Below are 24,810 nucleotides of genomic sequence, written 5' to 3'. Positions count from 1 at the left end.
GGGGAGGCTAGTGAGAGGGTTGGTCTCCTGGACTGGGAAGCAGCCTAATTAATCCACTTCTCTACTCCTCCTTTGGGATCCTTGTCTTGTCCCCGCTGTGGAAGTTTAAGGGAGACCCTGGGCGCCTGACTGACCCCTAGCTTCAAAGTAGTGGGGTGTAAACAGGAGGAGGAGGAGACTGTGGCGCTGCGGAGCGCAGTCCTCTGCCCATTGAAAGGAATTCTGCTGTGATTCCCTCTAACAGTGGAGGGTTAACCCTTGTGGCCCCCCTCGTGCAGTGGACAACTATAACCTGCTTCTGGCTGTCGTGACTTTCCTAGGGGCAGAACCATTCCCCCCTCCTCCAGGGCTCATCACTTACTGGCTGGGGCGGAAGCGGAGGAAGACTGTGCAGTTTAACCCCCAATTCAGCACCTGTGGAGTAGCGCTGGATTAGCGCTGTGGTCGCTGGTGGCGTTAGGAAGCGAGGCCGTCGCTAGACGAAAGAACAGCCCTGAGGTGGTTTCCCCGGTCCCAGGGGGTGAGGAGGAAGAGGGGAGGCGCTGACGCGAGTGCGCGATCTCCAGTGTGGAGACGCTGCTTCCGCGCGCATGCCCAAGCAGTGTAGTATCCTTGGCGCAGGAGGGGCCTAGGATCGAGCAGGCCGTGTGAAACGCGTCCTTCCTGTGAGCGGGTGCAGAGTGAAGCAGCCTCAACGCGAGCGCTACCGCGCATGTCCGCGGAGGTAGTGGCCCCGTCGAGCAACACGAAGGAGCGCCGGCTGCCTCAGCAGCCCGAGGGAGTGTCCCGCCTTCTCCCTTTGCTCGCGCGCCACACGGAGGAGCTGGCCGAGCAGGGAGGGGGAGCTGAGAGGCCCGGTAGTGGTCTGGGGGCATTGGAAAATCGGCCTACCTTCCACTCGAGTGCCAAGCAGAGGAGCTGGCCCGAGTGGGGAGGGGGAGCAGCGGAGCTTGGTAAGGCGAGAGAGAGCCCTTGCCCACTCGATTCCTTGGCCGGAACGGTTGTTCCCCCCCCTTTACCTCTGGCGCAGGACAATTCCATCAACATCATCAACAAGTAAGGAGGTATTTACGTGGGGGGGTGACTTCCACAAGACTAACCGGTGTTAGAGGTTGAGACTCTGTCCCTGGGAGTACAGCGTCTCTGAGGAATCCCTGACAGGGTTCTATTGGAAGCTGATTTGAGTGGTTCTTAACCAATTTCTCTTTAACAAGATAAGAAGGAGAACTGTAACGTTATCTATGTAAAGAAAAGTGTTACCCTGATCTAATTTAAGTGCTGATCTTGCCAATCTTTAAAGTAATGCTGTAATGAGAGATGATGTAAAGTAAGCAGAGTACAGTAACTGCCTAACTGAGCTATAAAAGTATAAGAGCTACCTGCCAGTTTTGGTTAAGCGATCTGACTATACTGTAAATGCTGGTTGTTAATATGATTTGGAACTTAAAAGTATTCTTGCTATATCCCAAACAAACTGAAGTGTAATTAGTTGTGAACTCTGAAAGTAAAAGTGCTAAGATATTATTTTTATAAACCAGTACTTATTTTCATAACAAATTGGTGTAGAGTCCTTTTTAAGTGTTATTGTGTGGATTTACTGCTGGGTGGTCTGCAACCTTCACACTGTGCCTCTAGAATTGCATGCCATACCCCTAGGCCGGGCTACCCTAGGTAACCTGACATCCCAGGTTCTCACATTTGGTGCCTAGCGGTGGGATACTGACTTGGTTGCAGCTACTCATTAGTAATTCAACGCAATACACTGACCTACACCAGGAGTTTTCTCCTTGCGGCCCTCCTAATTTGAATTTTGTTTTTCCAAATTTATTTCTGGTGGTGGGTGGAGGTTAACCTCAGGTCACTTCTTGGTTTTCTCCTGTGTGTTAATTTTATTCCATAAGTGAAAGATGGAGTTGAATTTTAAAGAGCTAGAATCCAATACTGTGGCCCAACTCAGAGAATGGTGTCAGCAACAAGGGGTATTCTTTAACAAAGGTGCCAAGAAAGGCGAGTTGCTGACAAGCATAAGGGCATGGGTGGAAGCTCATTTAAGGGAAGAACCAGATACCGAAGAGAGTGACACTGTCCTTGAGACTGCAATGTTGAACCAAGCAGAAGGGGGAATCTGCTGACAGGTCCCAGGACACCTTCGAGGGAGGGCAGCAGCGTCTCAGACAGGGGTTTAACTGCCGCCGAGCTAGAAGATAGGAGGGAGGAGAGGAGAATGAAGTTGGAATTAGCTAGGATGGATATGGAAAGGGAGGAAAGGAGGTTAGCCCATGAGCGAACCATCAAAGAGATGGACCTACAAGCCTTAATACAAAGGCCTCCCAATCCAGATAATGGTGGCAGCGAAACTAAGGTGAACACCAGGGAACCCAGACCCTATTTACCCAAAGATGTCCTCGCTAGTTACACCCCAGGCGATGACATTGCCAAATGGCTGGCCGCCTACGAAGTTTCTCTAAGGGCTCACAGGATCTTAGAAACTCACTGGGGAGGTGGGCTGTATAAATACATGCCCCCTGCTGGCAGGGACACCTTGTTGGCTCTGGAGCAGGATGAGCAAACCCACTACCCTACAATGAAGGTGGCACTGGTGAAGAAGTTTGGACTTACCCCTGAAAGATACAGACAGAAATTCAGGGGAAGTCACAAACTGAGTACCCAGAATTGGGTAGACTTTTTAGACTACGCCAAGAAAGCTTTGGAGGGTTGGGTCAAGGGCAGCGAGGTGAAAGATTATGAGGGGCTGTACAATCTATTTTTGAAAGAACACCTCCTCGAGAAATGTTTTCCCGAGTTGCGCCAACACCTGGTGGACAGCAAGCTGACCAATCCCCGGAAGCTTGCAGAGGAGGCGGACACTTGGGCAAGTACCCGGGTGTCCTCAAAGGGGACTGGAGGGGATTCTCAAAAAGCCGGACAGGGCGCCCCCCAGAGGAAGGAGGGGGGAGATAAAAAGAAGGAGTTCTCCAAAGGTCCCCAAAATAATTTCCAAGGTAAGGGAGCAGGTTTCACCCCTAGGGCAAACCCGCCCAGAAACCCTAATCCTGGCCAAAGCCAGCAGCCAAGGGTTCTCCAATGTTTTGAATTGTAATTGTAATTGTAGTTGAGCTTATATAGCGCACAGCTACCCACAGTGGGTTTCCCGGCGCTTGCTTAGGGAACCCTTCCTGGTATTCCCCTGTGAGATAGCAGGGTATCCACAAGGTGAAAGTCAGGCATCCCGCCGCGAGGGGCCGTTGTGGAGATTAAGCAAGCTATTGCCCAGAGTCGCAGAGTGTGAACCCATGAGTCAAGGAGGCACCGGGGCGAGAATTATCAAGTCCGTGGAATTTTTTAGCCCAAGACCCGCCGAGGCGGGGAATTGAACCCTGGTCCAGGACCAATCTCAGCTTCCGGGTCTGCTGCCTCTAACCCCTGAGCCACACTTCTCCACATGTGTGAATGTGGTGGTGTTGGACATTATAAGGGAGATGTCAGATGCGCAAAGAGACCACCCCCTCCCACCGGAGGAAAGTCACCGGGAGTAGCTAGTGTAGCGCTCGGGGAGGAGTTGCCCTTAGATAAGGGGGGTGAGTGGGCGGGTGTCACCTTAGTGTCCCTGGGAGAGCGGGAGATGGTTCCAAAGATCCAGGTGCCCCCAAATACTACAAAGTATGGGCAATGGGTTACCATCAATGGCCAAAGAGGGGAGGCTCTGAGAGATACAGGAGCCAGTATGACTATGGTGAGAAGTCAACTGGTGTCTCCAGAGCAGGTTGTTCCTAATGTACTCCACCTCGCCGCGATGGCTGACGGCAGAATGGGCCACTATCCAGTGGCTGAGGTTCCCTTTGAGTGGGAAGGGGTTGCAGGTTCACTTCGAGTTGCCGTAAGCCCTGCCGTGCCAGTTGATTGTCTGTTGGGGAATGACATGGAGCACAACACTTGGAGAGAGGTGGAATACCGGACGCATTCTGCGATGCTGGGTACACCTGACTGGGCCTGTGTAAGCACACGGTCTGCGACTGCCCGGAGAGGGAGTTCGCCTGGGTTGGAGCCTGGAACAATGGCCCAACCCGCTGCCAAAAAGGGACAGACCCGGAGACAGGAAGAGCCTGCTTCGGCTTCCACGCCCCATGTGACAGATCGGCCACCTGCGGTGGTAGGCCAGGAGTCCATGGAGGGGGAAGTAGACTCTCTGGAGGATTTACCCATCCCTGCTGAGTGGCATGTGGAGGGAGGACCTACCAGAGAGGAATTCTGTAAGGGGCAGAGGGAGTGCCCTACCCTTGAGGGACTGAGGCGTCAGGCTGAAGCCCAGGCAGCAGGTGATGCTACGGGACACCACCATATTTACTGGGAGGATGGACTCCTCTACAGTGAACCCAAGGTACCCCTACCTGGCTCTTTAAGGGCCTTGGTGGTCCCACAGCAATACCGAGCCTTTCTGCTGGAATTGGCTCATGCAATACCACTGGCAGGACACTTAGGCCAGGACAAGACCTTTGCACGGCTTGTCCTCCACTTTTACTGGCCTCAGATGAAAGTGGCGTCCAACACATACTGTCGGACATGTGTATCCTGCCAGGCCAGTGGGAAAACAGGGGTGAAGCTAAAGGCTCCCCTGGAACCTGTCGTTAGCACTCCCTTTGAAAGGGTGGGCATCGACATTGTAGGGCCATTGGATCCACCAACAACAGCTGGTCACAGGTTTATCCTGGTTCTGGTGGATCATGCCACACGGTACCCAGAGGCCATCCCTCTGAGGACTGTTACTGCACCTGTGGTGGCTAGGGCCCTGATGGGAATCTTTACCCGTGTAGGATTCCCCAAGGAAGTTGTGTCCGACAGGGGGACCAACTTCCTGTCAGCTTACATGCGGACAATGTGGAAGGAGTGTGGAGTGACCTATCGGTTCACCACTCCTTATCACCCCCAGTCAAATGGACTGGTTGAGAGGTTTAATAAGACCCTGAAGGGCATGATAAGAAGTCTGCCGGAGAGCTTACGGAGGAAATGGGACGTCCTCCTACCTTGCTTGCTGTTCTCTTACAGAGAGGTGCCGCAGAAGGGAGTGGGCTTCAGCCCTTTTGAATTGTTGTATGGGCACCCTGTGCGAGGGCCTCTCAGCCTGGTGAAGGATGGATGGGAAAAGTCTCCCAGAAAACCTCCTCAGGATGTGGTGAGCTACATGCTGGCCTTCAGAAGCCAGATGGCCAAGTTGTGGAAGCAGGCTTCTGACAACTTGGAGGCCAGCCAGGCAGTAATGAAGGAATGGTACGACCAAAATGCTCACCCGGTGGAGTTGGAGCCTGGCCAAAAAGTATGGGTGATGGAACCTGGAGAGCTAAGTGCCCTTCAAGATCGTTGGACAGGCCCATTTGAGGTGTTGGAAAAGAAGGGTAAGGCCACTTACTTGGTGGATCTTAAGACCCCGCGACAGCCCCTACGGGTGCTGCATGCCAATCGCCTCAAACCCCACCATGAGAGGCCAGAGGTCATCCTGATGTTGGTGACTGATGGTGCCGAGGAAGCAGAAAGCGAGCCTCTCCCGGATCTCTTTTCATGCCAAGAGAAGGATGGGTCGGTGGAGGGAGTGATTCTCTCCCCATCCCTAACTCCTGAGCAACGAGAGGATTGCCGCCAGGTATTGGAGCAGTACTCTTCGCTGTTCTCCCTTGTCCCGGGAAGAACCCACCTGTGTACACATGATGTGGACACAGGAGACAGCCCCCCAGTGAAGTCAAAGACCTACAGACTGTCAGACAAGGTGAAGGCTAGCATCCATGGAGAGGTTGCCAAGATGCTAGAGCTAGGAGTGATAGAACCTTCCAACAGCCCTTGGTCCAGTCCGGTGGTGCTAGTGCCAAAAGCCGCCCCACCAGGCACCACACCAGAACTGAGGTTCTGTGTGGATTACCGAGGACTGAACTCAGTTACAAAGACTGATGCTCATCCGATCCCTAGGGCGGATGAGTTAATTGACCGGCTAGGAGCTGCCCAATACCTAAGTACCTTTGACCTCACTTCAGGGTCCTGGCAGATCTCCTTGACAGATGGAGCAAAGGAAAGGTCAGCCTTCTCCACGCCTGAGGGACACTTCCAGTTTTGTGTGATGCCCTTTGGGCTCAAGAACGCCCCTGCCACATTTCAGCGGCTGGTGAACCAGGTCCTCTCTGGAATGGAGAGTTTCTCTGCTGCCTACCTGGATGACATTGCTGTCTTCAGTAGCAGTTGGGAGGACCATTTGCAACATTTGCAAGCAGTTCTCCAGGCCCTGAAAAAGGCTGGATTGACAATCAAGGCCAGCAAATGCCAGATTGGGCAGGGGTCGGTTGTGTACCTTGGACACTTGGTGGGTAGGGGGTCAGTGCAGCCCCTGCAGGCGAAGATTGAGGCAATCATGGCCTGGGAACCCCCCCAAGACACAGACTGAAGTCCGAGCTTTCCTGGGCCTCACAGGTTACTACCGTCGCTTTGTGAAGGGGTATGGCACTATTGTAGCGCCCCTCACAGAGCTCACTTCCAAGAAACAACCTCGACGGGTAGTTTGGACGAAGGCTTGTCAGCAAGCCTTTGAAAAGTTGAAGCAGGCAATGTGTGTAGCACCGGTCCTGAAGGCCCCAGACTTCTCCAAGGAGTTCATTGTCCAAACAGATGCATCAGAACATGGCATTGGGGCAGTGTTATCGCAACTAAATGAAGAGGGCCTGGATCAGCCTGTAGTCTTCTTATCCAGGAGACTGCTTCCCCGGGAACAGAAGTGGAGTGCAATTGAGAGGGAAGCTTTTGCGGTGGTGTGGGCTCTGAAGAAGCTGCGGCCATACCTCTTTGGCTCGCACTTCCTGGTTCAGACTGACCACCGACCCCTTCGTTGGCTGATGCAAATGAAGGGGGAAAATCCCAAGCTGTTGAGGTGGTCTATCTCCCTACAGGGAATGGACTTCCGGGTGGAACAACGGCATGGAGTGGACCACGCCAATGCAGACGGTCTCTCCAGGTATTTCCGCCTTAGTGATGAGGACTCCCAAGGGGTTGGGTAGTTCTCCCCACTTTCAGCTGGGGGGGACACGTGTTAGACCTGTCTGGTTTTTTTGCGTAGTCCCTCCAATTTATTATTTATTTTGTCCCCTTTTTGCCCCTCATACCCTTGATAATTTTTGTGTCCACTAGTTTTTATAGGTGTTGGCCAAGGGGATAGGTGTTCTTTTGTCCCTCATAGTCTTTCACCTCAGGCCCAGAGGCCTGTTCTGATAGGAAAAGTTGGAACCACACAAAATGGTGGTTACCAACTGCCTTAACTGCCAAACCCATAACTTGCCCATAGACCAGTATAGGGCATTCCAGAACCTTCTGGTCCATTCTGGACCACTGAGGGGCAGCCTATATAAGGCGGAATGCAGGGCAGCCATTTTGTCTACCTGTGAGAGTCAGCTGGAGGACAGGCTATCTTGGAAGGTGGGGGGAGGCTAGTGAGAGGGTTGGTCTCCTGGACTGGGAAGCAGCCTAATTAATCCACTTCTCTACTCCTCCTTTGGGATCCTTGTCTTGTCCCCACTGTGGAAGTTTAAGGGAGACCCTGGGCGCCTGACTGACCCCTAGCTTCAAAGTAGTGGGGTGTAAACAGGAGAAGGAGACTGTGGCGCTGCGGAGCGCAGTCCTCTGCCCAGTGAAAGGAATTCTGCTGTGATTCCCTCTAACAGTGGAGGGTTAACCCTTGGGGCCCCCCTCGTGCAGTGGACAACTATAACCTGCTTCTGGCTGTCGTGACTTTCCTAGGGGCAGAACCATTCCCCCCTCCTCCAGGGCTCATCACTTACTGGCTGGGGCGGAAGCGGAGGAAGACTGTGCAGTTTAACCCCCAATTCAGCACCTGTGGAGTAGCGCTGGATTAGCGCTGTGGTCGCTGGTGGCGTGAGGAAGCGAGGCCGTCGCTAGACGAAAGAGCAGCCCTGAGGTGGTTTCCCCGGTCCCAGGGGGTGAGGAGGAAGAGGGGAGGCGCTGACGCGAGTGCGCGATCTCCAGTGTGGAGACGCTGCTTCCGCGCGCATGCCCAAGCAGTGTAGTATCCCTGGCGCAGGAGGGGCCTAGGATCGAGCAGGCCGTGTGAAACGCGTCCTTCCTGTGAGCGGGTGCAGAGTGAAGCAGCCTCAACGCGAGCGCTACCGCGCATGTCCGCGGAGGTAGTGGCCCCGTCGAGCAACACGAATGAGCGCCGGCTGCCTCAGCAGCCCGAGTGAGTGTCCCGCCTTCTCCCTTTGCTCGCGCGCCACACGGAGGAGCTGGCCGAGCAGGGAGGAGAGGGGGGGAGCTGAGAGGCCCGGTAGTGGTCTGGGGGCATTGGAAAATCGGCCTACCTTCCACTCGAGTGCCAAGCAGAGGAGCTGGCCCGAGTGGGGAGGGGGAGCAGCGGAGCTTGGTAAGGCGAGAGAGAGCCCTTGCCCACTCGATTCCTTGGCCGGAACGGTTGTTCCCCCCCTTTACCTCTGGCGCAGGACAATTCCATCAACATCATCAACAAGTAAGGAGGTATTTACGTGGGGGGGTGACTTCCACAAGACTAACCGGTGTTAGAGGTTGAGACTCTGTCCCTGGGAGTACAGCGTCTCTGAGGAATCCCTGACAGGGTTCTATTGGAAGCTGATTTGAGTGGTTCTTAACCAATTTCTCTTTAACAAGATAAGAAGGAGAACTGTAACGTTATCTATGTAAAGAAAAGTGTTACCCTGATCTAATTTAAGTGCTGATCTTGCCAATCTTTAAAGTAATGCTGTAATGAGAGATGATGTAAAGTAAGCAGAGTACAGTAACTGCCTAACTGAGCTATAAAAGTATAAGAGCTACCTGCCAGTTTTGGTTAAGCGATCTGACTATACTGTAAATGCTGGTTGTTAATATGATTTGGAACTTAAAAGTATTCTTGCTATATCCCAAACAAACTGAAGTGTAATTAGTTGTGAACTCTGAAAGTAAAAGTGCTAAGATATTATTTTTATAAACCAGTACTTATTTTCATAACAAATTGGTGTAGAGTCCTTTTTAAGTGTTATTGTGTGGATTTACTGCTGGGTGGTCTGCAACCTTCACACTGTGCCTCTAGAATTGCATGCCATACCCCTAGGCCGGGCTACCCTAGGTAACCTGACATCCCAGGTTCTCACAGTTGGGAATTGTCAAAACAAACATTTAGAAGACTTCAATAGACATTATGGACAACCCAGAGGACTGCACTCAGTGCATAGAGCTATTGCTGAATAGAATAGGAGTTTTGTTTAACACCTTTTGCCAACTGTGCAAGCTTAGTTAGCTACACAGACAGACTAATAATAATCTAGTAGTACCACAGGGAGTCATACTAGAAGCAGGATAGGAATTTAGAAACAGTCTACAAGAAGATCAAAGACTATTTAGGAAAAAATACAATGAGGAACGTTTGGAAAAAATACAGGTGCTGTAAAAGATAGGGAAGTATAATTATTAATATTAACAGGAAAACTTACTGGGGCCAGCAGAGGAGCCCTCGCCGGACGGATCCTGGGGGGGGGGGGGGGGGAGCTGAGAGGCCCGGTAGTGGTCTGGGGGCATTGGAAAATCGGCCTACCTTCCACTCGAGTGCCAAGCAGAGGAGCTGGCCCGAGTGGGGAGGGGGAGCAGCGGAGCTTGGTAAGGCGAGAGAGAGCCCTTGCCCACTCGATTCCTTGGCCGGAACGGTTGTTCCCCCCCCTTTACCTCTGGCGCAGGACAATTCCATCAACATCATCAACAAGTAAGGAGGTATTTACGTGGGGGGGTGACTTCCACAAGACTAACCGGTGTTAGAGGTTGAGACTCTGTCCCTGGGAGTACAGCGTCTCTGAGGAATCCCTGACAGGGTTCTATTGGAAGCTGATTTGAGTGGTTCTTAACCAATTTCTCTTTAACAAGATAAGAAGGAGAACTGTAACGTTATCTATGTAAAGAAAAGTGTTACCCTGATCTAATTTAAGTGCTGATCTTGCCAATCTTTAAAGTAATGCTGTAATGAGAGATGATGTAAAGTAAGCAGAGTACAGTAACTGCCTAACTGAGCTATAAAAGTATAAGAGCTACCTGCCAGTTTTGGTTAAGCGATCTGACTATACTGTAAATGCTGGTTGTTAATATGATTTGGAACTTAAAAGTATTCTTGCTATATCCCAAACAAACTGAAGTGTAATTAGTTGTGAACTCTGAAAGTAAAAGTGCTAAGATATTATTTTTATAAACCAGTACTTATTTTCATAACAAATTGGTGTAGAGTCCTTTTTAAGTGTTATTGTGTGGATTTACTGCTGGGTGGTCTGCAACCTTCACACTGTGCCTCTAGAATTGCATGCCATACCCCTAGGCCGGGCTACCCTAGGTAACCTGACATCCCAGGTTCTCACAGTTGGGAATTGTCAAAACAAACATTTAGAAGACTTCAATAGACATTATGGACAACCCAGAGGACTGCACTCAGTGCATAGAGCTATTGCTGAATAGAATAGGAGTTTTGTTTAACACCTTTTGCCAACTGTGCAAGCTTAGTTAGCTACACAGACAGACTAATAATAATCTAGTAGTACCACAGGGAGTCATACTAGAAGCAGGATAGGAATTTAGAAACAGTCTACAAGAAGATCAAAGACTATTTAGGAAAAAATACAATGAGGAACGTTTGGAAAAAATACAGGTGCTGTAAAAGATAGGGAAGTATAATTATTAATATTAACAGGAAAACTTACTGGGGCCAGCAGAGGAGCCCTCGCCGGACGGATCCTGGCCTTCCTGCTGTTATCCCTGCTCCGCCGGCGCCGCTACCTCCTCCTGTCTCCCCTTCCCCTTCCCCTGGGGGGAGCTGATGTACAACATGAAAGAAAGACACAAACATGGATGATTGTTGTCAACCACATCAAACATTTCAAAAAAACAATAACAAATTATTTCGGGGAAATAGAGAACAATTGCACTAAATGTAATGACCTATCTGATGTGGTCTACTAGGATATTAGTATTGCTGGATTCGCGGACCGTCTACTTGGAAAGTTATGTTACTCACTAAACCAACTACAAAAACGTTCTACTAGGACTGGCAGGCAGCACTCCGCAGCACGCGAAGTGACAGACACAGTCTGTCATGATCACCACCACTATCTCTTCTTAGGGGCAGGAGTACAAAGGAAGGACTGGACTGGAGTCTCTAATGTCTAACATAACGCAGTTCTGTAAAGTACACTCATACATTATCACTCAGGCCAAATGAGCACAAAATTGAAAACAAGTAAGCTTAGTAGCACCGCCACTGAGCAGGCGAGCACTTGCAATCACAGAAGATTTTGAAACATAATTTACCTGCAATGTAATCTGCAGCATTCTTGCTCTTCGGAAAAAACAAACATGTGCAATATGATAACATAGAGCAGGAGAAAACGGAGTAGTGATTAAATAGCTACTACTACTCACCAAGCCCAGGGATCTCGACGCCTAGCAGGTCGTGTTCCCGGTCCAGGATGTCGGACCACCGGTGCGTCGGCTGGCTGTAGGTGCGCCGGACCCCAGACTCATGATACATGGCCCGGCACACCTTCCCCCATAGCCTTTGATGCTCCCGGAGCCCGTACCCAGCACCAGGCCTGCCGCGACGGTATTGGGGAGGTGGCGCTGAACGAAAAAAACCAGTGCGGCCACCTCCACCGCGCTGAAAATCTCCCGGGCTATTACTGCTTCCACCCTTATGCGCCCGTTGGGAGCCGGGTACTGGGTGCGGGACCCTTCCCCTTCTGGTTCTTCCCGGCTCCCTTTGCCATGGTCCTGGACAGAAAAGTTAAATAAAAAATAGGAAGGAATATGGAAAAAGTAAATAGGAGGTAAAAAAAAGTAATGAGTAAAAAAGATTTTAAAAAAGTTTAAAGAAACAAAGGATTGCAAAGATTAGGAGAGGATTGAAAAAGCATGCCTAGAACCACAGCACTGAATGAAAAACAAGATTGCAGCGCCCAATGAGGACCGCATGGGCAAGTTCGCGCGAAATTTCCGCCGCAAAAACGCACACGTAATCGTGCCCCACGCACAACGCGAGCATGCAACTAGCGCCTGGAAACGGAAATACGCAACGCGAACAAGATCGCCGCACCCATGTACGACCGCATGGGTAACTTGGCTCCCCAGTTCCAAAGACGACAGCTCCCCAAAAATAGAGAGAGAGAGAGAGAGGGGGTAACTCTCTCTCTCTCTCTCTCTCGAAGGTGCACGGATCAACCACTTTCTACTGCAATCGAGTTATTTCTACTGAACCCAAAAGCCTTTCTGCTGTGGGCAGACTGGTAAAAGCATGGATTAGAGGCAGTCGGCGTGACTGGTCCTTCTGTAGACAGTGTCCAGATGGGAGGAGGCTGTTCCTGGACTGCTTTAGTCTCTCCCAACACTTCACCATTATTCTGAACTCTCTCCCATGCCCCGATTCCTCGTTGTCAGCCCTCCCACCCAGTTTCTACCCCTTACCCCATGGTTCCCAATACCTCTTTTCTCTTCCCATTTCCTTCCAGCCACAAGCCTAGGCATAATGCCCTTCAGTGAGATATCAGGGTTTTGGGGACGACCACAACACCCACCAGACTTTCCCTCTATTTCCACTAGTCACTGATTCTGGAATTTCCTGTAGATTGGGGACATCTTGAAAATTTCCTGCAGATTTTTCAAAATGGTCTAATTTTTTGTATTTGAGGAAGGTGACAGTCAGCGAAAGCATCATAACAAAGGAGTAATGAACAATGTTAAGGATCCAGGGCCATGGCTACAGCTGACATCTGACAGTACTTCATATAAACAGAATTAGGTCTGGTTCTAGCCAAGACCTTTTGATCTTACAGAATCTAGAAATAATATGTGTGATATTATTACTTATAGGGCCTTCAGCAGGCCCTCTTTATCCATTGGTCTGTTGATGAGTCATTAACATTTTTATATGCCCGCTATAGCATGTAGCTTGGGGTAATGGGTCAGCCCACTTCATCCATTGGCTGTTTTACCTCAGGTGACCACATTCTTCCCATTCAAAACAAGCATTGGAAATGCAATAGGTCTCGCATTAGAAAAGTTGGAGCTAATGGTCTTGTAAATGAAAAATATTTTATTTATTTGTTGGTTTTTAAAACAGCTAAATTGATAGCTTTGTCATTTACAATGCCAATAGTTATAACTTTCGCGAATGTGACACCTATAGCATTTGGAATGCAACACCGAAGAGAGGGTGCAGCCACAGCACTTAGTCATTCAAACTAAAACCTCCCTCCTCTAGATTTGCTTGGTGTGTTTGGACCATGGAGGCTGCGAGCATTGGAGGTTCGGGCACTGTGGCGGTGGTGTGTGTGTGTGTGTGTGTGTGTGGGGGAGGGTCTCTGTCTACATTTAGAGAGGAATGGAGCAGGAAAGTAGAGACTGACAGCGAGGTATGAGAGTGAGAGAAGAGAGTGATTGGGAGAAATGGGCGAAGCTAGGAGAGAGAAATGAATGAAAAAGGGGAGGCAGAAAAAATAACACGGCCTGGCGGCCGTGAGAGAGAGAGGGGAGGTGCTGGCGGCTGGGGAGGGGGAGGAGAAATGCGACGAGCATTGGAGGTTCGGGCACTGTGGCGGTGGTGTGTGTAGCTGACTGACATCGAGGTATGAGTGTGAGAGAAGAGAGTGATTGGGAGAAATGGGCGAAGCTAGGAGAGAGAAATGAAAAAGGGGAGGCTGAAAAAAATAACACGGCCTGGCGGCAGTGAGAGAAAGGGGAGGTGCTGACACCTTGTTCGGTACAATGCCTTCCCATCTCCCCCCTCTTTTGTTACGGGACATGCCATTTAAACCCCATTCACAGGTGTGAAATGGGGTTAACAGGCCATTAAAAAAAGCACAAAAAGCAGATCACGAGCGGCAGGAAAGGGGGTAGAAAAACTGTTTGCCACAGATTAGGTGGAAAGCGGCGGTTCTGCATACCAATACACCGGCCCTGTTTACTGAATACCGGAAATGGGAAGCGATAACTCGGCCGACCAGAATTAAATATGAAAGCGCGAGTGCTCCTGCCTGAAGCCAGGCGCGCAGAAACCCTCTCCCTGAACAGGGCGATTCGGCTGCCCGTCACCTGAGCGTTCGCACGAGATGGAATGTCACAGAAAAATGTACCGTGCAGGAAAACGACATTCTGTTGTATCCTGCAGGTAGTGGTTGATGTTTATCCAGCAAGGAAACCTGTATGGTCAAATCTGGGTACATAGTGGCGGGTGGTGTCACAATCAGAAATGATAAAGTGTTCTTGACACTTATAGCATTGACATCATACGAGTGCCACTTACACAAGTTATATGATTTGTATCGATAAGCTACGCAGAGAAATCACGCAGGATTGGAGACTGCTGAACCAGGGCACCACGGGCCCTACATTATACACCCATCCCCTGACCCGGAAGTAAAACAGCTACTCATTTGGGGTGCAATGGGTCCCAGGGGCCCCGGGCCTACTATACCCGCTGCATTAGAGGAGAGGATGAGGCATAACGACCAGAGCTGCTGACCTTGGAACTGCGGAGCCAGGTTAGAGGCTGGCGTCGGCTCAACATCCTGTGATTCTGTGTAAATCACTTAATCGCCCTGTGTCTGCAAAAAAAGCAACATGTCTTTTTTGTAATGTACCTGGTGCTCACGTAAAGCGCTCCAATACATAGGGGTCGAGTTCGCACTGTATAACACGCTCACATTATATGTATATATAAATATATTTGTAGCTGCGCCCATCGTTGGAAGGGCTTAAAGCTTTATGCCCACTGAGCTCCTAAAGAAGCCACGATACATTTTACTATATTCGCTTTTATTTACTATAGATGCATACATGATTTGCTGCAACGTACAGAAATACCGCTTCTAGACACTGTGCCTACACCCAGGGGTGTTGGAATATTTCACGAGTTTCTCTTCAGCACTACCGGTAAGCAATACAATTTTCATCCATTATATGTCAGGAACATTATACTGAACAAGGGGGCAGGGAGAGAACAGACGAGTGGAGGGAGGGAAGGGGTGTGCGGTGAGAGAAAGGGGAGAGCGGATAACTCAGAGGTAAGGGACAGAGAGAAGTAGAGAACGGAAAAAATATATAAAGGGGAGAAAAAAAAAAAGGAGTGAGACATATAGTGAAGAGAGTGAGGCGGGGAAAGGAGAAAACACGGGGAATCGAGAGGGAAAGAAGAGATGGCGAGGCATAGGGAAGGGGAGAGAAAGAGGTGAAGTAAGAGGGATAGGGAGAGACAAAAGGAAGAGACTGCAACAAACAAGACGGAGGGAAGAGATGGCGAGGCAGAGGGAGGGGGGAGGAGAAACACGAGAGACGGCAAGCGGCCGTCAAAGTGAAAGTACGAGGAGAAATGCGACACGGCGGGCAGGGAAGGGGGCGGAGCGGGGAGAGCGGCATGAGGGTGTGAAGCAGCAGGGGCCTGAGACGCGGCCGCCTTTGATGTGGTAATGCGAGCCAGGCAGGCGGCTGGTGGCATTGTGCACGCGCTTTCACATGCATTGCAACAAATCGCCAGTGGAATCGCCAGTTAGGTAAACTCTAGATAAGCCCCTATATATCGAGCTCCCGCTCAATGCGCATTGAGATAGGTCGCTCGACCTAAAAAGAATGACTGCCCAATTGTATTAAGAACGAGTGGAGGGAGGGAACGGGTGTGCGGTGAGAGAAAGGGGAGAGCGGATAACTCAGAGGTAAGGGACAGAGAGAAGTAGAGAACGGAAAAAATATATAAAGGGGAGAAAAAAAGGAGTGAGACATATAGTGAAGAGAGTGAGGCGGGGAAAGGAGAAAACACGGGGAATCGAGAGGGAAAGAAGAGATGGCGAGGCAGAGGGAAGGGGAGAGAAAGAGGTGAAGTAAGAGGGATAGGGAGAGACAAAAGGAAGAGACTGCAACAAACAAGACGGAGGGAAGAGATGGCGAGGCAGAGGGAGGGGGGAGGAGAAACACGAGAGACGGCAAGCGGCCGTCAAAGTGAAAGTACGAGGAGAAATGCGACACGGCGGGCAGGGAAGGGGGCGGAGCGGGGAGAGCGGCATGAGGGTGTGAAGCAGCAGGGGCCTGAGACGCGGCCGCCTTTGATGTGGTAATGCGAGCCAGGCAGGCGGCTGGTGGCATTGTGCACGCGCTTTCACATGCACTGCAACAAATCGCCAGTGGAATCGCCAGTTAGGTAAACTCTAGATAAGCCCCTATATATCGAGCTCCCGCTCAATGCGCATGCGCATTGAGATAGGTTGCTCGACCTAAAAAGAATGACTGCCCAATTGTATTAAGAACGACATAAAACGGAAGCAACTGTAATCAAAGTGCTGCAGACACAGGCTACATAGCTCTTCTAGGTCCGGAATAGATGTAATAGTGCGAATTTTGCTTCCCTTCCTTTGTGACCAGGAGAGGTCTGTCTTCTGCAGGATTAGCGCCAAGGACCCCATGCTGCCTCGAGTTTGCCATCCCTGCTAAATACTGATGATTTAATGAATGAAGAGGCTTAGGGGCCCGTACGTACGCACTGCGCAGCAGTTGCGCACAATTTAATTCAATGAAGAGCCGCATGCTTCTGAGGCCCAGGGTGGGCCAGCTGGGCGATGGTGGGCCACCATAATGAAAGCCTCTGAGGCCCAACCGGTGCCCAGGCGTGCGTACTGTGACAGTGCACCATTTAATTTATTAAGAGGCTGGGCGGGCGTGCAGTGCGCACCATTTAATTCATGACAAGTGAGGGTGGCCCTGGAGCATGGGGCCCCCCCGCAGCATGGGGGCTGCGGGGGGCCTGTGTTATGCCCCTGGTAGACTTGACCCAGAGGCTCAAACCCTGGTTTCCAGCACCAAAGTCAGCAGTCTAGCTGATGGACCACATCCTCTCCCCTACTTCAATTATTAAAAGTTACACAATAATGGGGAAACCCAAAAAACAACGGACCTGGGTCAGCTGCAGTACAAAATAGGTGGTCACAGTGGAAGAGAAATATTCACACTAGTCACATCACCCAAAATAACCACATTAATCACTTAAAATTCAAATTCAAAAGAATATTTATATCAGCATTTGGCATAATACAAATAATAAATACAGTTTGCACAGAAGGTGTTCCAAGGGAAAGTGATAGTGTTGCATTAGGAATTGTGAGGGTTTCAGAGGGAAAGAGTAGAGAAATATACAGTATTTACAATCTAATTACAAAGACCTGTCTGGCCATCTCAGTGACCAAAATTAAATCAAGATACACAGTATTGTACAGATACAGTCAATCAATCACTGTTATCTATCTCTGGGCACAAGAACAGTACAGAAGCACAATTGGGAAAAATCAACCCACAGGGCGAGGGAAGAAGGTGTCACTTGTCAAAGTATACTGGTGGGACGTGACTACGTCTCTTACTAATAACAAGTAAGTTAGGATCATCAAGGGAAGAAAAATACAATATTTTTGTTTGATAAACAGATTTTTATTGATTTTGCTGAAAGAATACACCAGCCATTCAGCACTACACCATGAAAATCTAGGATTACATAGAAGAATTTGCGCTACCCAGTTTACAGACACGAGTAAAAGCAAACCAGCAGGAGTTTGGACTATCCCTTTATGACTAAACCACACCCCCCAACCTTTTTCCAGACTCTACGAAATTCCCTGGGACACCCACATGCCTCATACATGACTTTCTCCTGTGTGTCGCACCAGTCCACCCCAGTCCGCCATCGCACAACATTCGGGGGGTTCAGGGGATTTCCAGGAGGCCGCAGTGTCCCTCTTGGCAACCACCATAGCTATAGTGAAAAACAATTTCTCATTCCGAGACCCATCCAACCCATCAGTGATGTCCAGGATCGTGTGTTTTTAGTCAGGGGGGACCTCCCACCCTAAGACCTCGGTGAGTTCTTCCTCGATTTCCCCTCAGAACCGCGCCCGGTGGGGGCAGGTCCATACCATATGGAGGAAGTCAGCTGGGTCGTGGCCACACTGTGGCGTGGTACCAGAAAGGGGCCGGAGACTAGATCGGGGTAGGTAAGGTTTTATTTTGAAAAAAGGTTTTTTTATAACGGGTGGTGAGTCTGGGTCTTTGGAATTCAGCGGGATCCGTGGTGGCTAAGGAGTGATATATGCTTCTTAGTGGTAAGATTACTGGAGTAGTCTTCTCCTGTTCCTAGGTCCCTCTGGCTTCAGGAGTTCTTCAGGTCTTTCTTACTGCCCGTTCTCGCCACGTGCAAAGAGAGGAAAAACAGACTGTCAGGAACGCGGTCCTATGTCTGATACCCCAAATGGAAACCGGGGGGTGAGGGACACCAGTGAAATTGTGCTATTTATAACAGAAGTGTCTCTGAGTGAAGGTCGGTGTTAAGGAAGGTTTACTAGGTGGGTTTTTACGCTAATAAGATTCATCAAGTGTGATAGAAATGCACCAACAAGCGATATTACTGGGTCGAGGAACCCGAGGTCCCTCGTCTCCCTACCCACCCCGCAAACCGCTGCCGTACCTGCTGCAGCCACACTCCTCCCTCGGGAGTGTGGCATGGCGCTTCACGGGTCCGTTGGCCTACAGGCTTTCGCCCCTCGTCCTCTCATCTCGTCCTGGTCACCAGCACTCCGTCCGTATCTCCTTCACTCCACACGCCTGCTCCGAAGTCTCCAGGGGTGTCACACGACAGACTCTCTACTTCCTGGGTTTTACCCAATCCTGTGTACATGTCGTCACCGAGGGGCAGGGCTTCGTTCTCAGTGTTGTTGAAGGTATAGTCCTCCAATTCTTCTGTTTCCGGCCATGGGCTGACTCCTTCCGTAAACCACTCGTTCTGACAAAGGGGCAGAGATGTATGTGAGGTAAGGTCCGCGTTCCACCAGTCAACAAATGGGGGTTTGCTTTCTACCAGAACGAGCAGGTTGTTACACACACCTAGTACAAGCAGAGGTCGGGTTGAACCCCGCCCGATGAAGCGCACCAGGGTGAGGTATGCAGCGTGTAAATAATAGAGCTGTACCAAGCGCAGCCTAGTGGATGGGGTGAACGTTCTAGGGGCCTTAAGTGAGTCACGGCAATCCTCCTCCTGCAAGGTGCCCACCAACTCCTCCCACTGAGCCCACAGTCAGTCTATGGAAGTAGGGGTATTGTCGATCAGTGTATGATAAATGCAGGAGATGCCAACCTTCCCCAGGTCCCCAAACATAATCGGAGCCTCTGGCGGGCTGTGATTAGGAAGCCCTGTACCTATGTAAGGTGCGTGTGGAGGGTGTGTTGCAGTTACCTATAGAATTGTGATTGATGCAGTGAGTATCTGTTCTTGACGTGGCCGAAGGGAACGCATGTGGTCCCCCACCCATACATAGCCTAGCTGTGAAATACCTATAAGGTCCCAAGCCCTGAAGCTCATTAACCTCTTTGAACCAGGTCCCCTGCCACAAGGGTGTACATTGGGTCAGTGTGTGTGTCATTTGGTGTGCTGCAGTGCAGCCCGCCAGGCCAGTAACACAGAGCATGTCACCTCTGGTAGACGAGAAGGAATAAGGGCCCCATACAACATGGATTGAATCCTGGCGAGGCCCGATTCCCCCAATTCGAGCCTGTAAGCCAGGGAAAGATACAATTTGTAATATCCAGACAACAATGAATACATTAAAGAAAAATTAAGATTACTGTTTTTTTGAAAGTATAAACCTAATTAAAAAATGTAGAATTCAAAAGAATATTTATAATTGTTAATCTTCCACGAAATGCTTGGCACACAGGAGCTCCGATGTACTTATTTCCATAAGTGGAGGTAGTGCCCACATGTGAAACACATCTTGGTCAAGGTTTTGCAACAGATCTTCTAAATAACTTCAGTGGAACTGCCACTAAATCCTTCAGTATTGCTCCAGGTAAAGTTTGGCGAGGATTCAGTATACCCCGGGGAGGGAAGGGGACCCCAAGCCAGCCCCCTTCCCTTTCCCGGCAAGCTCCTGACCACCTTGGTGTCTGCGGTTTCACCTGCCATTGCCCACAGCTGGAGGAGCCCACTGTCTCCGAGCACAAGGTTGTGGTCGTCCAAGGTTTGGCACTTATATGCAATGAAGAGGCTGATCACACTTCTGAAGGACAAAATTTACACATTCAACAGAATCTGGTCACCCTTCACAACATGTCAACAGGGAACGGGTTGACCTGGCCACGATCACGCCTGATAGGTTGCAAATATCCCGACTAGGGGGACTTTCTTCCTCGGGGAGTGACTCAGGTGATACTGCTAATGATCAGATGCAAAGGCTTCCTACCCCTTAATTATGATCTGCAGATAAGAACTGTCTTCTGTTTTCTTTTCCTTATTTTGATCCGATGTTTGACTGGTAGTACGTTGTACTTGCGTTGATATACAAGTCTGCATAGAATGTTATTTTTTTGCTTTTTGTTTGTTCTATGTTGTACGAACCAGTATTATAAACAAGCATTTGCAATGCAATAGGTCTCGCATTAGGAAAGTTTGAGCTATTGGTCTTGTAAATGACATTTTTTATTTATGTGTTGGTTTTGAAAATAGCGAAATTAATAGCTTTGCCATTTGCAATGCCAATACTTTTATCGTTTGCAAATGTGACACCTATAGCATTTGTAATGCAACATGTTTTGTATTTATGTAACTTAGATGTATTGATATTACAAATAACAATGGCTTTTAATTTTTCTAAATAATTAATACTTAAATAAAAGTTATTGTAATTTATAATGGCAATTATAATGGCAATAGCTTAAACTTTTGTAAATAACTTTTGTGAAGATTATGTTCAGTGTATTTTATTGTGACGAAAATCCAAGAACAGAAGTGAAATATTAACATCTTTTTATGACATTTGTAATAAAGCTTTAAACATTGAGAGAAAATATTTGAACCAATTGTTGTTGAATGGTTGCACAGATTGATGCTGTGTTGGCGCTCAGTGATGTTGTGGTGGCGACGAGTGATGCTGTGGTGGCGCATAGTGATGTTGTGGTGCCCCTGAGTGATGTTGTGGTGCCCCTGAGTGATGTTGTGGTGCCCCTGAGTGATGCTGTGGTACCCCTGAGTGATGCTGTGGTACCCCTGAGTGATGCTGTGGTACCCCTGAGTGATGCTGTGGTGATGCAATAGATAGAGTGAGTGCGATAGATAGCTAGAGGGAGGGCGAAAGATAGCTAGAGGGAGGGCGATAGATGTAATGTAAAAATCACTTATATAGCGCAAAAACTGTCACCCTATGGGTATCCTGGCGCTTTTAGAAATGGTGATGGTCAGCACGTTACCAGCCCGTAATAGGCAGTGAAAACTAGTTTTCCATCCTAGGAAACAACCAGGTTTTCAGATTCTTTCTGAAACAGGTCCATGAACTGGCCTGTCTGATGGTCTGGGGCAGCTAGAGGGAGGGCGAAAGATAGATAGATAGAGTGAGGGCGAAAGATAGATAGATAGAGTGAGGGCGAAAGATAGATAGATAGAGTGAGGGCGATAGGTAGATAGATAGAGTGAGGGCGATAGGTAGATAGCGTGAGGGCGATAGGTAGATGTGTGTGTGTGGTTGAGCGTGGGGTTGAGCGTGGGGTTGAGCGTGGGGTTGAGCGTGGGGTTGAGCGTGGGGTTGTGCGTGGGGTTGTGCGTGGGGTTGTGCGTGGGGTTGTGCGTGGGGTGATGTTTGTGCGTGGGGTGATGTTTGTGCGTGGGGTGATGTTTGTGCGTGGGGTGATGTTTGTGCGTGGGGTGATGTTTGTGCGTGGGGTGATGTTTGTGCGTGGGGTGATGTTTGTGCGTGGGGTGATGTTTGTGCGTGGGGTGATGTTTGTGCGTGGGGTGATGTTTGTGCGTGGGGTGATGTTTGTGCGTGGGGTGATGTTTGTGCGTGGGGTGATGTTTGTGCGTGGGGTGATGTTTGTGCGTGGGGTGATGTTTGTGCGTGGGGTGATGTTTGTGCGTGGGGTGATGTTTGTGCGTGGGGTGATGTTTGTGCGTGGGGTGATGTTTGTGCGTGGGGTGATGTTTGTGCGTGGGGTGATGTTTGTGCGTGGGGTGATGTTTGTGCGTGGGGTGATGTTTGTGCGTGGGGTGATGTTTGTGCGTGGGGTGATGTTTGTGCGTGGGGTGATGTTTGTGCGTGGGGTGATGTTTGTGCGTGGGGTGATGGTTGTGTGAGTTTGTGTGGTTGTGTGTGCACTTGTATGTGTGTGCGTGGTTGTATGTATGTGTGTGTGCGGTTACAGAAGGATGTATGTGGAAGAGAGCAGCAGATCAGCACAGCAGAAGAGAACAGGGAGTTAAAGAAGGAGGCGGGTGGAGGAGAGCAGCAGATCGGTACAGGAGAAGAGAACAGAACAGGGAGCTAGCGAGGGAGGCAGTGGAAGAGAGCAGCAGATCAGTACGGTAGAATAGAAGAGAACGGGGAATTAGAGAAGGAGGTGGGTGGAAGAGAGCAGCAGCTCAGCACAGGAGAAGAGAACAGGGAGTTAAAGAAGGAGGTGGGCTGGAAGAGAGCAGCAGATCAGCACGGTAAAAGAGAACAGTTAGTTAAAGAAGGAGGTGGGGTGGAAGAGAGCAGCAGATCAGCACTGGAAAAGAGAAGAGAACAGGGAGTTAGAGAAGGAGGCACGGTGGAAGAGAGCAGCATATCAGCACGAGAGAAGAGAAGAGAACAAGGAGTTAGAGAAGGAGGTGGGTGGAAGAGAGGAACAGATCAGCACAGCAGAAGAGAACAGGGAGTTAAAGAAGGAGGTGGGGTGGAAGAGAGCAGCAGATCAGCACAGGAGAAGAGAATAGAACAAGGAGTTAGAGAAGGAGGTGGGTGGAAGAGAGGAACAGATCAGCACAGCAGAAGAGAACAGGGAGTTAAAGAAGGAGGTGGGGTGGAAGAGAGCAGCAGATCAGCAGAGGAGAAGAGAATAGAACAGGGAGTTAGAGAAGGAGGCGGGTGGAAGAGAGCAGCAGATCAGCACAGGAAAAGAGAACAGGGAGTTAAAGAAGGAGGCGGTGTGGAAGAGAGCAGCAGATCAGCACAGGAGTAGAGAACAGGGAGTTAGAAAAGGAGGCGGGAGGAAGAGAACAGCAGATGAGCATGGGAGAAGAGAACAGGGAGTTAGAGAAGCAGGTGGTGGAAGGAAACAGCAGATCAGCACAGGAGAAAAGAACAGAGTTAAAGAAGGAGGCGGGTGGAAGAGAGCAGCAGATCAGCAAAGGTGAAGAGAACATGGATATAAAGAAAAAGGCGGGTGGAAGCGAGCAGCAGATCAGCTTGGGAGAAGAGAACAAGGAGTTAAAGAAGGAGGCGGGTGGAAGAGAGCAGCAGATCAGCACAGGAGAAGAGAACATGGATATAAAGAAGGAGGTGGGGTGGAAGAGAGCAGCAGTTCAGCACAGGAGAAGAGAACAGGGAGTTAAGGAAGGAAGCGGGTGGAAGAGAACAACATATTAGCACAGGACAAGAGAACAGGGAGTTAGAGAAGGAGGCGGGGTGAAAAAACAGCAGATCAGCACAGGAGAAGAGAAGCAAACAGGGAGTTAAAGAAGGAGTTGGGGTGGACGAGAGCAGATCAGCACAGGAGAAGATAACAGGGAGTTACAGAAGGAGGCGGGTAGAAGAGAACAGCAGATCAGCACAGGAGAAGAGACCAGGGAGTTAAAGAAGGAGGTGGGGTGGATGAGAGCAGCAGATCAGCACAGGAGAAGAGAACATGGAGTTAAAGAAGGAGGCGGCGTGGAAGAGAGCAGCAGATCAGCAAAAGAGAACAGAGAGTTAAAGAAGGAGGCGGTGGAAGAGAACAGCAGATCAGCACAGGAGAAGAGAAGAGGGAGTTAGAGAAGGAGGTGGGTGGAAGAGAGGGAGGGCGATAGATAGAGGGAGGGTGGGCGATAGATAGAGGGCGATAGATAGAAGGAGGGCGATAGATAGAAGGAGGGCGATAGATAGAAGGAGGGCGATAGATAGAGGGAGGGCGGGGGATAGATAGAAGGAGGGCTATCGATATAGAGGGAGGGCGATAGATAGATAGAGGTAGGGCGATAGAGTGAGTGAGGGCGGTAGAGTGAGTGAGGGCGGTAGAGTGAGTGATGGCGGTAGAGGGAGGGCGGTAGAGGGAGGGCGGTAGAGGGAGGTCGGTAGAGGGAGGTCGGTAGAGGGAGGTCGGTAGAGGGAGGGCGGTAGAGGGAGGGCGGTAGAGGGAGGGCGGTAGAGGGAGGGCGGTAGAGGGAGGGCGGTAGAGGGAGGGCGGTAGAGGGAGGGCGGTAGAGGGAGGGCGGTAGAGGGAGGGCGGTAGAGGGAGGGCGGTAGAGGGAGGGCGGTAGAGGGAGGTCGGTAGAGGGAGGGCGGTAGAGGGAGGGCGGTAGAGGGAGGGCGGTAGAGGGAGGGCGGTAGAGGGAGGGCGGTAGAGGGAGGGCGGTAGAGGGAGGGCGGTAGAGGGAGGGCGGTAGAGGGAGGGCGGTAGAGGGAGGGCGGTAGAGGGAGGGCGGTAGAGGGAGGGCGGTAGAGTGGTGATGGTGTGTGAGAGGGTGAGGGTGTGTGAGGGTGTGTGTGAATGAGGGTGTGTGAGAGTGAGGGGGTGTGAGAGTGAGGGGGGTGAGGGGTGTGAGTGTGTGGGGGTGTGAGTGTGCGGGGGTGTGTGTGGTGTGAGGGAGTGGGGGTGTGAGGGAGTGGGGGTGTGAGGGAGTGGGGGTGTGAGGGAGTGGGGGTGTGAGGGAGTGGGGGTGTGAGGGAGTGGGGGTGTGAGGGTGAAGGTATGTGAGGGTGAGGGTGTGCGAGGTTGAGAGGGTGCGTGGGTGAGGGTATGTGAGGGTGAGGA

At 50.4% G+C, this 24,810-nt stretch overlaps 1 protein-coding gene and 1 long non-coding RNA gene across 3 annotated transcripts in view; one reads left to right on the top strand and one right to left on the bottom strand.

The window, feature by feature from the left end:
- LOC144823894 (uncharacterized) overlaps positions 1–24,810 on the bottom strand; it is a 201,323-nt gene that overhangs the window by 145,377 nt on the left and 31,136 nt on the right. Inside the window, exon 1 of one of the 2 annotated variants that reach the window (XR_013608853.1) lies at positions 18,521–18,648. The exons of the other annotated variant lie outside the window; for it this stretch is intronic. This is a non-coding gene — a long non-coding RNA (uncharacterized LOC144823894). Of the gene's footprint in view, positions 1–18,520; positions 18,649–24,810 lie in introns of those variants that run through there. 2 annotated transcript variants of the gene reach the window in all.
- The window catches only part of AP2A2 (adaptor related protein complex 2 subunit alpha 2), a 537,324-nt gene continuing 531,150 nt past the window's right edge, over positions 18,637–24,810 (top strand). Inside the window, exon 1 of the mRNA XM_078682786.1 lies at positions 18,637–18,863. The gene's annotated coding sequence lies outside the window, so the exon portion shown is untranslated. The remainder of the gene's footprint in view (positions 18,864–24,810) is intronic.

The sequence above is a fragment of the Lissotriton helveticus genome, chromosome 3_1 (assembly GCF_964261635.1).
Source record: "Lissotriton helveticus chromosome 3_1, aLisHel1.1, whole genome shotgun sequence".
In the NCBI taxonomy this organism is placed as follows: Eukaryota; Metazoa; Chordata; class Amphibia; order Caudata; family Salamandridae; genus Lissotriton; species Lissotriton helveticus.
This window is presented reverse-complemented; position numbering and strand designations above follow the sequence as displayed.